Source organism: Hippopotamus amphibius, chromosome 3, assembly GCF_030028045.1.
Source record: "Hippopotamus amphibius kiboko isolate mHipAmp2 chromosome 3, mHipAmp2.hap2, whole genome shotgun sequence".
Classification (NCBI taxonomy): Eukaryota; Metazoa; Chordata; class Mammalia; order Artiodactyla; family Hippopotamidae; genus Hippopotamus; species Hippopotamus amphibius.
This window is the reverse complement of record NC_080188.1, coordinates 55,201,319-55,213,502: the sequence shown is the minus strand read 5'-3', so window position 1 is coordinate 55,213,502 and position 12,184 is coordinate 55,201,319. Positions and strand designations below refer to the sequence as shown.

The window sequence follows — 12,184 nt, the reverse complement described above, 5'->3', positions numbered from 1 at the left end:
GACTTTATTTTTGGAAAGTAGAATAGAGTTTACATAAAAGGTTATGAGTTTAGAGCCATCACTAAAATAATTGACTTAAAAGGCGGGGGGAAGAGAAAGGGAATGGAGGAGGTAAGTGTGCTGTTTTTGCTGTAGGTGTGAGGAGAGATTTTGTGGTCACTAAATACATTTTTTAAAAAAAATATTGGGAACACTAGGATGTCAACTTTTCATTTTCTTTTCAGACTTTAACTGCTAGCCACTCTGTTCTGGTTTTTGTTTTATTTTGACCTGGGAGAACGCATGGCTATTTTTTCCTAGTCTTAAAAGGATGTATCCTGCTGGTCTTGTGTTCCCCTTGGTAGGATTGCCCCTTGCACCTGTTTTATGAAGACCTCTGCTAAAAGGGATCTTCACATGTGTTAATGTGATTATGAGATGACTGTGGCTGCTTGGTAGCATCCTAAGAAAGCTAAACACCTCCATTTAGAAAAAGGATCTGTGCCTAAGTTGGGGGAAGTAGGGAATTTAGAAGGAAGTGTCCTGCTCAGGTACATTTGCTCCTAATTTGGTCAGACATCAGCTCTGCCTTTGCCTGAGCACATTTGTGTGTGTGTGTGTGTGTGTGTGTGTGTGTGCTTTATATAAATGAAAACGAAGAAGGCCGCTGCTTTCCTTAAGAGCTTATAAATTGAAAGTGTTACACAACATAAATGATACAGAAGGAAAGGGAATGGGGGAGGGGGAATCTGAATTATAATCTGTCAAGCTGTTTTATTATCTTCTTTGTGTGCAGTGGGGGAGGAACTTTAAAAAGCCTAACCTAGAATCATATTTTGAAAGTAAAGATTCAGTATTTCTTGACTGAATGAAGGATTGTTGTGAATATGCTGAAGTGGAATATGAGTTAAAGAATTATTTGATTTCAAAATGTATAGGGAAGGAAGTACAGGTCCTTTTAATTTAATTTAATCTTTTGCTTTTTAATTTTTTACATAATCATTTTGGGTCTTTAAGTAAAGATTAGGATATTTTGGTTCTTTCCCTGGCCAGATAGCTGAAATTGTTTGTAATAGTCTGCTCTCTCTTCCTTCCCTTCCCTTCCTTGTTTCCTTCCACATAGTTTTTGACCTATCAGTTGGTTCTTTTATTTGGTCTTACCACATGTTTTGTAGGAAGCAAATCATGTATCATGTGTTCATGATGCAAGAATTGTTTTTCTCCTTACAGTATCCCTAGCTCTTTCTTGGCTGTGTAATTGCCTAGTCCAAAAAAACCCATAGGAGTGAATTTTTGTAATTACCTCTGAACCAGTCAAAATTCATACTTTATGAGAGCAGAGTTACTATTGGTTTATTTTTTAAATCTTTTATAATTTAAAAAAATCATTTAAAGATTTTTACCTTCCTCGAGCATCAGATTATCCTGAGCTTTGCTGTATATAAGCGAGCGTTCAGGAAAAAGAGCTTTCTTTTGTGGGCAGAGGTTGTTGAAGGAAAGCTTTTATAAAATTTTATCAGAAGACAAGCTCTATCTCTCTTGAAACTCTTCATTTATTGTCAGAGTCCCTACTAAAGAGATTATAGGGTGTTTTTTTTTTTAATGTGGGCTTATCTTTATCCTCCCTGTTTTTTGAATCATAAATTTTTATGTTTTTCATTTCTTAAGCCTGCTAAAGAATGGCCTTGTTCAAGAAATTCAGTCTTATATGTCACAGGTATATGAAATACACCTCCTTCCCTGAATAATAATAAAAATAACATTAATAACAGTGAACATTTACTGTTTCTTAGGGGTTTTGCACATATTACATCATTTATTCTTCATAGCAATCCTATGAGATTGGTTCTGTTATAATTTCATATGTTAGAAACAGGCAGAAGTAACTTGCCCAAGGTCACAGGATTAGGAAATGGCAAAACCAGGATTCAAACGTAGGAGTCTGGCTCCAGGGCTTAAGCATTCATCTGCTCTTCTGTCCTGCCTCTCTTCTACATGAAGAAAGACATCACTCACTTCTTTTCCCTAAAAGAATGTGAAGCATTCTCATTATATTCAAATTTATATTTGAAGACAGTAGCCTGTGAGTGTTCATTATATCAAACATGAGCCTCAAATATTTTATTCTTTTGCTGAGAAAAGTAATAAAAAATGTTTGGAGCAGAACTATTTGTTCAGTCTTCTCAGGTGACCTTGTATACAGTTAATATTCTATTTTGGGGAAGTATCTATTGATTTGTAACTAATTGAATCCTAGGCTTTGCTTTGTCCTAATCATAGTTTTGATATTTAGTATGCTAATTTTACTTGTTTATTTCCTTTGTAAGTTTTGTACCTACAGAGATGTCTACATTTTCCTTTTTTTAAAAAAAAATAATATTTTGAGAACAGTTATCCATTACCAGATACTGTAGAACTCAAGCACGGGAAGTACAGCCAGGCTTCTGGGGAACTGAATGTTTTTAGGTATTTATTCTGTATTTCTTTTTCTGGAGTTGCCTGTAGTACTGTTTTTGTTTCTCTCTGCCAAATGGTTTGCTTAATTGGTGTACAGTGGGGGTCAGTTGTGGGTGTTAGGTTCAGCTAGCTCTCAGCCCCCACTGCCAGTTATCTTGGTTCTCATGTTCTAAGTTCTAACTTGCTGAGAGAGAGAGAATCCATTTGGTTATGATGGATGTCCTACACTGTTCAATCAACGGTGCTTGTTGGAAGAACTCAGTTATGTGTTCACAATAGTGTTGCCTTTTCAGTGAGTGGGGAAAGGACAGATTCTTTAAGGGCTTGTGTGTAGGAAGAAAATAAATATCTTTAGTATAGTAACTGAAGCAAACTATTATCCGTGAAAAAATTTTTGTAATTTTAAGTTTTGATACATTTTAAGGTTATTGATTTGAGTTAGCCCTTTGCTTTTTCTTACCTTTGTAAGTGTAGGGATTTTATGACAAACTTAGGGATTTTATGACAAACTTATTTTCCACAGCTCACAGTTTATGAGTCTGGAATGGGAAATTTTAAGTTTAATTTAATAGTGGAAAATGGTCTGTTAATTAAATGAATGAATTTTTCAGTCATCTTGTAACTTAATTTTGAAGACGCGTAGGCGCTTAAAAAATTTAAAGTGTTCTCTTTGACTTGTATTCCAGCAAAAGAAAAAAAAAGTGGGGGCCTTAGCCATTCTTTTTACATTTTCTTTTGATTTATTATACTCCTTTCGGCATGATTTGCCGAAGAGCTGAGGCTCTGAGAGTGGTTGGGTGTTTTAAGAATAAGAAAGTATCTATCACAGAATTAACAGAAAAGACAAGAACATATATGAGGTTGTGTAAGGTATATAATAATTCACAGATTTTATAAAAAATATACTTTGATCCTTTACCATTTGTCTACCTTGGTATATGATGTTCTAGTGGAGACTGCAAACTCCAATGGTTTAAGGAAAGATTTGTGCAGTACAACCATAAATTTTCATCTTTGGTAACAAGGGAAAATTACATGGTTTTATGTTTAAAGTATTAATGATACATTTGTTTTTAAAGGAAAAAGAAAGTGTTATAATTTTGTGTATCCTTCTTACTCACAACCTGGCTAGAGTAGTAACCCATTCTCACATTTAGCAGTTAGCCCTTTGTAGACGAGCGGGAAGTTTCTTATTTCTGCTCTAACAGAAACACTAGAAATCTAAAAACAAGTGGAGACTGCCCAATGGTTTTATCCCCTTCCTTTTAAACCAGACTTTGAGTTTTGAAAATTTCAAATATACAGAAAAGCTCAATGAATAACGCAGTGTACATCCAAATACCTTCAACCTTGATTCAACAATTACCAATGTTTTGCCACATGCATTCTCATTGTGTTTATATACATTTCAGGGAGGAGGTGTGGCATCAATGAATCATTTGAAAGTTATTTGAACCATCATACACTTCACTTGTAAATACTTCAGCGTGCATCTCCTAGAAATAAGGACATACTTCTTTGTGGCTACTGTATTATTATCATATATTAGAAAATAACAATAATTCCATACTGTCATGTTTAAATCTAGTCTGTGTCCAAATTTTCCAACTGTCCCCGAGATGTTTTATATAGCTTTTTTCAAACAACAACCTGGTTAAGTTCTACACATTACATTTGCTTATGTCTTTTTATTCTTTTAGTATTTATATTAGTTTCTCCTATCCTTTTTCTCTTTCTTTTTTTTTTCTTGTTTTCTTTTTTTAATGATAGTGACATTTTAAAGAAAGTCCAGAACATGGTTTGTTTGTTTATTTATTTATTATTTATTGGCTGTGTTGGGTCTTTGTTGCTGTGTGCGGATTTTCTCTAGTTGCGGCGAGCAGGGGCTACTTTTCATTGTGGTGTATGGGCTTCTCATTGCGATGGCTTCTCTTGTTGCAGAGCACAGGCTCTAGGCGGGCAGGCTTCAGTAGTTGTGGCACGTGGGCTCAATAGTTGTGGTTCACAAGTTCTAGAGTGCAGGCTGCATAGTTGAGGTGCATAGGCTTAGTTGCTCTGCGGCATGTGGAATCTTCCCAGCCCCGAGATGGAACCCGTGTCCCCTGCATTGGCAGGAGGATTCTTAACCACTACGCCACCAGGGAAGTCCCAAATTTCTTATAGAAATCCACATTCTGCATTTGTTTCTTCCTTGTTATGTTGGAAAATATCACAGGAACAGGAAGCTACATGAGATAAATAAGAAAAATCTCCAGGGAAATTAAATAATGACTGGAAGTAGTTAGTATTGGTTTAAGGTTAAAAGATGAGAATAATTAAGAAAGGTTTCTTTCAGGTTAGTGGAGCAGAAGTTGGGAAGAGAGGGATGTTAAAGGAAATGCATATGACACTGAGGTGAGGGATGGTATCAGGTAGTTACTTGATAGAAAGAGGAGAGGGTGGGGGAATCACAGTCTCACCTAGAGGATTAGTGTTCACTTCTGTGTTGAGTGGTTGAACAAACGAAGTCTCAATTTTCTGCACAGTGAGCCCAGGTCAGCTTAATTGCTGTTAGAAAAGCAAAGAAATTTGTGTGCGTTAGACCTTTTGTATGTTATGAGGTTTTCTGTGAAAGTACAGGTGTCATATTAATATGTACTGCTTCTTGCAAATTTTCAGGGGAAAATTCGGAGCCATGATTTTATGCATTGACTGTATCTCTGTATATCAGAATGATTGTATAGGTACAAAAGTGGGAAGTGCCAGGTACTATAGTGAAAAGGATTTCAGAATTAGAAATCTTAGGTTGAAATCTTGTTTACCACATACTAGCTAAGCAGTCTTGTTTGAGTACCTCAGCCTGCATTTCCTCCTTTGTCATGGTGAGGCAGCAGAGCGTAAGGGAAAGAACAGGCTTTGGCGTTAGGCAGACCTGTTTCTCAGGCAGCCTAGTTCTTCTGGTTACTACCATGGGACTTTGGGCTACTTCTCTTATTCATAATGTTCTCTTTGGTAGAAATGGACTTGATAATATCAGTTTCATATGATTATTGTTAGAATTAAAGAGATAATGCAGGTAAAATGTTGGCTGTGGAGCCTGGCATTCGGTAAGTACTTGACACATGTTGCTGTTCTTCCCAGAGGATTATTGCCAGGATCCTGTTAAATGGTCAAACAAATGTGAGATCTCTTTGTGCAGGATTAAGTCCTGTGCAGGAAACTTGGTCGGTGCCTAGAAAATAGAATGTGGATGTGGCATTCAGTTATTTCCATTTATGTTTACATTGAAGAAATCTCTACAGTGATGGTTTCCTAAGACATATTCTGTAAATGATATAAAATACCTATTAATGGAATCTGCTTTTTAAGAAAATAGAATAAGTGTAAAAATTTTGTAATTGTTTATGCTTTCGTGTATCATAAAATGATTCATTGATCTCTCAGGGCTGTGAACTAAAATCGGTGGGGCTAGGTGAGTATTTCTACCCTGAATGCTTTTAATGTAGGTTGCAAGAATTTGTTGTATTTTCAAAATTTTTTATAAAAGAACAAAAATAAGCTGATTAAAGTTTTGCAGTTTGATGGTAGGAAATAGTGTCTCACTCATAGAGTTAAGAACTGTTCATCTGTTATCCAATTGGAATTTTTAGTTTTGATAGGTTGAGACGTGGTGTGTGGAACCAACCACTAAGAGTATCTGTCATTAGCATTACAGATTGGTAAGAACTTCATTAAGAACCTGATGATCTTTTCATCAAAAGACTAAGGTGATTTTCCCTTCCCCCATTATTTATAAAATCTAAAGAGGTACACAAACTGCCTTCGTAAGCTCAAAGATTTCTAAGCATGTCTCCCATGTTTAGTTATCATTTAATTCTTTAAGCAATACTTACAGAGAGTAATTAAACAACTTTGTTGCATATAAAAGTTCTTACTGTAGTATTGGCCAGTGTATTTACATGCTTATACCTATAGAAATCCAAGCAAAAGAGCCCATCTGTCAACTGAATGGACCTTTGGTATTACCTGTCTCTCTCTCTCTCTACTACCTCCCCCCCCACCCCCACGCATGCATGCACGCATGTGCACGAACAGTTAAGATTTTTATTTTTTTATTTTTATTAATTTTTGGCCACACAACATGGTATGTGGGATCTTAGTTCCCTGACCAGGGATTGAACCTGTTCCCACTGCATTGGAAGCGTGAATTCTTAACCACTGGACCATCAGGGAAGTCCCAAGATTTTTAAATTAAAGTTTGAAGGACAGATGTTACTTGTTAATGAAAGACTAAATGTGGTGTTCAAAACAAAATTTTTGTGGGGAGAGGAGACCATGCTGAGACTTCTTTAATCTTCAGTACTTCTGTTTAGTTTGTTCCTTGTTGATTTTGTTTTCACTGCCTAAAAGAACAGGTTTATAGAAATGTTCCAGTTCTAGGAAAAGAGGATGATAATTTCTATAAACTGAAAAAGAGCTATAAGAAGTAAGATTTTTGCCCTGAGGAACTATATCATTTAATGAATTCTTTAATATATATTTGCCATCTGTTGTTTTTTTATATTCTTAGTACAAAATATCAAGAAATTTTATATTTATAAAATAAGGTGTTTTATTTATCTTTATTGTGCAGCTTAAAGTGCAACATGAACATTACTTGAATCTGTTACTGATATCTAAAATCTACGATATGGGTACAACAGTGGGATCCTAGAATTCAGATATAAATATATATTTTATAGCTTTTGTACATAATATACATGTGCATATGTTAAATATGTATGTAGTTTTATATAGTATATGGTTCTGTATTGATACCTTGAACTGAGAAATGAAAAAGAGTCTACAAAATGAAAGCAGTAGAAATGTGACTCCAGATTTGCTTATACTTTTCAGTACTTACAGAATATACTTTGATTATGAATAATTCTGCTCTCAAGTAACTTCTGATAAAATATCAACTGTTCATAAGGAACATAGAATTTCAGAAAGGAATTGTTCCATTAGGAATAATTAAGAGGGCTAGTCAATTCTCAAAAGGTTGACATCCTACCATGAGACAGATGTATGTTTTACCCTGAAATCCTAGAGAATAGATTTTGTTTTTTTCTTTTCCCTCCTCACTTTTCAGTACTCGATCCTTCCTTCCTTCTATTCCCTACCTTTTCTTTCCATTTTTTGCTTTTTTTTTTTTTCAGTGCTCCCAATTTTATTTAATGCTAAAAGTTAAAGAAAAAAAAAGGTACTGTAAATCTGACAAATGACAGGATGCAGGTAATATTTCCATAGCGTGATTTTAAAACAGAATAATGTTGATACCTGAGATTACATTCACTTTAGTTGACATGAGTTTCATCATATATAGAAAAAGTATCACCTTCAACTTATAGACCTCTTTTTCCAGAGATCCCATTTCATGTTATTTGTGTAAAATAGGCACTGAATATATTGTTCAATAGCAGTTGCTTTAAGATTGGGTCCAAGACAGCTCTTGTAGCTGTTTTATGACTTAAGGTTACAATTATGTTAGACTAGCTTTTAAGGCTCTGGGCAATCAATTCTGCTTATTTGGATCTCAAGATCCAAAGCAGTGTATTTTATCAATATTGGGATTTTTAAGTTGACCCAGTATGTTCTTTACTACCTGTGTTCAGGACCACAGAGAGTGACATGATCAGGTTTCATTTGGGGAAGGGCACTCTGTAGCAGTGGATAGAGAAATTCAGAGCCAAGGCTGGAGAAAGGCTAATCATTAGTAGATTGTAACAGTAAATCAGAGGAGAAATGCTAAATGATTAGCACCTGAACCAGTTTGGTATATTGGGGGAGAAAAGGACAAATATAAAAGATATTCCCTTAGGATATGCACCTTTGGGTATGGCAGTTGAAAGAAAGGAAGGAAATGAAATGAAACCATTGGGTAATCTAGGTTAACTGCCAAGTTTCTAGCTGGATGATTGGTTGATATTGGTTCTGTTCAGCTATGGAGAAACTGTGGAAGAAAAAACAGAATTTAGGGAGAAAAATAATGTGTTAGATTTTGAGCATAATGATTTTAGGGGGAAATAATTTCAAACTTGCAGAAAAGTTACAAAGATAATATAAAGAACATCCATGTACCCTCTCTCCAGATTCACCAATTGTTAACTGTCTGTCCTCAAATGCTTTATTACTCACTTTGTGAATGAATGTTTCTGTGTATATATTTATAAACACATATATGATGTGTGTATTCTTTTCATTGGACTATTTGAGAGTTACGCTGAATATATTCATAGCCCTTTTATAAATTTATTTATTTATTGTTTTATTGGCTGTGTTGGGTCTTTTTTTGCTGTGCGCGGGCTTTCTTTTTAGTTGCGGTGAGTGTGGGCTGCTCTTCGTTGCAGTGCGCGGGCTCCTCATTGCTGTGGCTTCTCTTTTTGCGGAGCACGGGCTCTAGGCGCGTGGGCTTCAGTAGTTGCAGCACGTGGGCTCAATAGTTGTGGCTCACGGGCTCTAAAGCGCAGGCTCAATAGTTGTGGCGCACGGGCTTAGTTGCTCCGCGGCATGTGGGATCTTCCTGGAGCAGGGATCAAACCCGTGTCCCCTGCATTGGCAGGCGGATTCTCAACCACTGCGCCACCTAGGAAGCCCCCATAGCGCTTTTAGTCCTAAATACCTTAGTGTGAATTTCCCAAGAATAAGGTTAATCTCTTAATAAGAGTCTAAAACTATCGGTAGGTTTAACATTGTTATATTACTTTAATCTACCATTTTCCAATTTTGTCAGTTGATCAAATAAGTGTCCTTTTTAGCACATTTCTTCCCCTTTAGTACAGAATTTAGTCTGTGATCTTTTTTGCATTTAACTGCCATGTGTTTAGTATCTTTTAACCTAGAATTATTCTTCAACCTTTCTTTGTCATTTATTATATTGGCATTTTAAAAGTACACAGTCATTCCCTCCCCCCCATTTTTAACAGTGTATTCCTTATCTTTCATTTATCTGATGTTTTCTCTTGATAAGACTGAGGTTATACATTCCTAGATGGAATATTACATAAAGGTTGCGTCTTTCTTAGCACATCTTATCTGGTTGTACACAGTGTCCATCTGCTCTTTATTTGTGATATAAAATTTGATCACCTGTTTCATTGTCTGATTTCTCCACTGTGTTATTGTACTCCCTTACAACTAATAAGCAATCTGTGAGGAGAGATTTTAAGACAATTAGAATATCCCACTCTTCATCAAAATTTTATCCGCTATATGTAGGATCCGTTGACGATAGCTTGCTTAACCATGGTTCTAAAATGATGATTTTTTTCTAACTTCAGCACTCCTCCTTTTACCAATCATTATTCAGCATCCTACTGTAATTAGTCCTTTTATTTATCTACCTATATATATTGTTTTATTTGTTATTGGACTCATGGATTCCTATTTTTTTCTCTGATGATCAACAATGCATTACTGTCCTTACATATTTGGGTCTTCAAACTGTCTCAGATCTCACCAGTGTGACCCTCTTTTTTCTTACTACCTCCTGTATCCTTTTTCATGTCCCCATCACTTTTTTTTAATCACTTCATTATTTTCGTCATTTATAAGGTGACTCATCATACATCTTCTCTGCGCAGCCTAGAGTCAGTCATTTCTTCTAGCAACCCTGGTCCCTTTGAGTGGGGAATGGGGAGTGATAGTAGGAGCCAAGATGTGGACACACAGTTTGTACATTGCTACTTGATATCTTTACTTTTGAGCCCTGTGAGGGGACAGAGCTAGAAAATGTGTCTTTATGTGTGCACACATATGCGTGTATATACACATTTGCGTGCATATGCTCATGGATGTGTGCTTGAACCCAGATGTATAGTTTAGAATATGAGTTCACAGTGATATCTCCCAATTCTCCCTTTGTCTGTAGTGAGAACATGGGCTCCTTACAGTACCAACATTCTTACTCATTTGCTCTAAATGAGTATCACCTAAAATAATTTCAGTGTTGTTTCATCTATACCACTACAAAAACAAAACAAAAACAACACTCCATTTTTGTACATAAAAAAAAATTCATTGGTTTCTTGTTTATCCTTCCAATTTTTCTTTTAGTAATGATGAGCAGATATGTATATTTTCTTATTTCACTTTTTTCTAACATGAAAGGTAGCATACTATCTATATAAGTACTTGTGCCTAGCAATTTTCACCAAAAAATATACCCTGGAAATCATTCCATATCAATTCATAGAGATTGCCATCATTCTTCTGTGTATGTATGCCAGTTTATTCATCCTGTCTTCTGTGTTTGGCTATCCAGGTAATATTTTGCAGTTTTAGAGTGCTGCAGTAAGTAACCTTGTACATATATCTTTTTCTGCTGTTGGTTGTATATCTTCAGGATTAATATAGGAATGGGTTTACTGGGTCAAAGAGTAAATGGATATGTATATAGTTTCACTAGATGTCACCAAATTCCCTTTCACTGATATTGTGCTGTTTTTGCATTCCCACCAGCAATGTATATGAGACTGCCTATTTTTCCACAGCCTTACCAAGTGAGTATATTGTCAAGCTTTTGTTTTTGTCAATCTGAAGGGCAAAGAAGTAGTATCTCAGTGTAGTTTTACTGTGCATTTTTCCTGTGAGTTGAGTTTATATCTTTCAGATCCGTAAGAGCTATATATAGATATATAGGGATATCTGTACATGTCTTTTTCTGTTTTTCTCTAGGATTTTTTATTTTTTTCCTTCAGTTACTAAGTCTTTGTATATTAAGAGATATTAGCTCTTTACCTGTAATATAGATTTGGAAATATATCTTCCATTGTTTTCATTTGTCTTTTGACTTTGCTTATAGTGTTTTTTTTTGCCATTCAAAGATTTTTTTAAAAATTTATGTAGTCAAATTTATTAATGATTTCTACTATTGCCCTGGCATTTTTGAGTTATAGTTAGAAAACATAATGAATTTGCTATATTTCACAGTGAAGGAATGAAGTAGTAATCTATACCAGAGAAATAGAGATAATTCTCTGTGCTCTATTTCTCACCGATCCACAGTTTTACAGTTTTAAAGCCTGAACCGTAATAATCTGGTATTTCCTACATAGAATATGCCAATGTATTTATTTTACTTTTAAGTTTTTATTACGGAAAATTTTAAACATCCATAAAATTAACACTTACATACTTATTATATAACTTCAATATAGCTTTTAAAGCTACTGTGCCAAATGACCTAGATTTATAGGTTTTCAGTTATTGTGAATTATCTTTAAGAGGAAAGTTTGGACTAGCTTAGTAGACTTTGGCCAACTGGCCTCCCAAGCTGTTTGGCCTCTTTTCAGTGATCTTGACACCAGACGCTACCTCTTTCAGGCTTCTGTAACTAGACCATCTCCACAAATCCGAAGTGTATAGAAAAAAGGTGAGAAAGATAATTGGCCGGAGAGTAATAATGTTGCCATGGATCAGTGGAATAACTCAAGAGAGGTCTGGTTGATTGATGCATTAAAAGTTATAGCTCTTATTTCAGGTAAACTCTGTTTGCTGTATTCATATATATTCGTATATATAGTATATATATGTTTTTCGTGGTTCAATGTTATTAGAGTAGAACCGGCAAACATCTTTTATCAGTGAGTCTAAGAAGATAACTTACAGACATTTGTTAGCCAGAATCTAAACATAACACAGAAAGCACTCAAAAATTCTAACTTGCTTAATGGAATTTTCTTTGTACTGCAATTATTTTACTTATTTTTTAAAATAAGTTTATTTATTT

At 35.2% G+C, this 12,184-nt stretch overlaps 1 protein-coding gene across 2 annotated transcripts in view; it reads left to right on the top strand.

The window, feature by feature from the left end:
- WDFY3 (WD repeat and FYVE domain containing 3) overlaps window positions 1-12,184 on the top strand; it is a 250,654-nt gene that overhangs the window by 32,136 nt on the left and 206,334 nt on the right. Inside the window, exon 1 of one of the 2 annotated variants that reach the window (XM_057728822.1) lies at window positions 10,939-10,955. The exons of the other annotated variant lie outside the window; for it this stretch is intronic. The gene's annotated coding sequence lies outside the window, so the exon portion shown is untranslated. Of the gene's footprint in view, window positions 1-10,938; window positions 10,956-12,184 lie in introns of those variants that run through there. 2 annotated transcript variants of the gene reach the window in all.